The following is a 2,012-nucleotide window of genomic DNA, read 5'->3' on the forward strand; positions in this document are numbered from 1 at the left end:
TTACCTTAACTTCCAGATCCATTCCTAGAACTTCATTGCACAAAACCAAGCTAACAGAGGAAGAAAGAAAATTAAAATGTCCAAAAGGCTATGTTGATCTACATAACGAAGAGCTGAGCAAAGAAGGGAGAAGGAAGAGATAAACGACTTTATGTAGGTTCAGCTGGTAAAGCCCCAAGGCAGTAGCTTGTACTGGGGGAGAAGAGAGACTTGGAGCAGCTACATGTTGGGAAGATACTTTGAGAAGGAAAAAGTAGGATTTTTAAGAAGCCCTGCATTTTCAGGAAAGACAGCAAGAATGCTTTAGTTTATTTATAATTATTATTTGCTGGTCTGTTATTCATTGAATGAGATTCCATGCTGCACTGGACCCTGAGATGATTATCCCCTTATCTACATAATATCAAGTGTCAACAAAGATTCAAATTACCAGATTAGTTGGCAACCATGGATATGGATGTGTGTGTATATGTGTGTATTGTTCTTTTAACAAAGCTTGCTCCTCTCCTATTAGATATACTCTGCCTTTTGTAAAATAAGAATAAAAAATACAGAACTCTACATAGTGTGACAAGATAGACTCACTAAAGTTTACTTCTTGAGTCAAGTCGTTGCTTTGGCCAGACCAGGACGTGTGGCCCGCAGCGCCCGCTCTTTGAGCCCCGTCGCTCCCGCCCGCCCGCAGGATGGCCCACAAGCAGGTCTACTACTCGGACAAGTACTTCAATGAGCACGACGAGTACTGGCATGTCATGTTACCCTGAGAACTTTCCAAACAACTCCCGAAAACCCATCTGATGTCTGAAGAGGAGTGGAGGAGACTTGGTGTCCAACAGAGTCTAGGCTGGGTTCATTACATGATTCATGACCCAGAACCACATATTCTTCTCTTTAGACGACCTCTTCCAAAAGAGCAACAAAAATGAGGTCTATCTGGGGATCGTCAATTAAATCTTTTTCAAATTTAATGTATATGTGTATATAAGGTAGTATTCAGTGAATACTTGAAAAATGTACAAATTGTTGATCCATACCTGTGCATGAGCTGTATTCTTCACAGCAACAGAGCTCAGTTAAATGCAACTGCAAATAGGTTACTATAAGGTGTTTAAGATGAAATTTCTTCTAGTGGGTTTTTCTCTTAATATAAGTGCCTGTTTGACTTTACCTGTTACTTTTGTTAAATAAAGTTAGTATGTTGCATTAAAAAAAAAAAGTTTACTTCTTGAAGCAGATATAGGATTGAGACCTTTTATCTACAATGCCCTCAATGCAGAACGTACTGCATGCCCTGTTCCCTTCACTGAGGCTGAGAGGCAAAGAAGTCCCAGCTGCCAATTCTGCCATCTCCAGCTGCACAGTCCCAGATTACTTTAACTATTATTAATTACCAGCACATCAAACTCATTATCCCATACCAGTGCATCTTAATAGCATGGCTAAGAACCGTAGATATAAACCTATTTGCATTAGGCAACCAAAGAATCCATTTGAAAACCAGAAATTTCTATAGAGACTGACTCCATTGGCCAAAGAAACAATCCCCAAAAAGCAGGGCCAGACAGTGCTAATCAAGCTCAGTGCTGACCTTTCCAAACTCCAAGGCTAGTCTTGCACACCTCTCCAGCCTAAGGGGAATTTAAGGCCCAATACTGTCTTCTCTAAAGTATGGTAGAAAGAGCACTAGACTCACAGAGAACTGGATTCAATCCAAGCTCTGTCATCCTCTTAAGAGGCAACACAGGGTAGGAGGTTGTACAAAGAGATGAACTAGACAGACTGGGTTCAAACCCCAGCTGCCTCACTTACTCTTTTTGTGACCTTGGGCAAAGCACTTCACCCTTTTGTGCCTCATTTTCCTCACCTATAAAAAAAGGATAATAATATTCACTTATCAGGGTTTGCTGTGAGAATTAAGTAAGACACATGTAGAAGCTCAATAAAGGTTAGTTGCTGCTGTGTGGCCTTGGGCAAGTCACTTAACATATCTGGATTTCGGTTTCCTCATTTGT

At 40.7% G+C, this 2,012-nt stretch overlaps 1 pseudogene; it reads left to right on the top strand.

Moving 5' to 3' along the window:
• Window positions 1-686: 686 nt before the first annotated feature.
• On the top strand, window positions 687-1,205 carry LOC123849709 (cyclin-dependent kinases regulatory subunit 2-like; annotated as a pseudogene).
• The last annotated feature ends 807 nt before the right edge of the window (window positions 1,206-2,012 follow it).

Source organism: Mirounga angustirostris, unplaced genomic scaffold, assembly GCF_029215605.1.
Source record: "Mirounga angustirostris isolate CCGP_5_RB_7025 unplaced genomic scaffold, mMirAng1.0.hap1 SCAF_15, whole genome shotgun sequence".
In the NCBI taxonomy this organism is placed as follows: Eukaryota; Metazoa; Chordata; class Mammalia; order Carnivora; family Phocidae; genus Mirounga; species Mirounga angustirostris.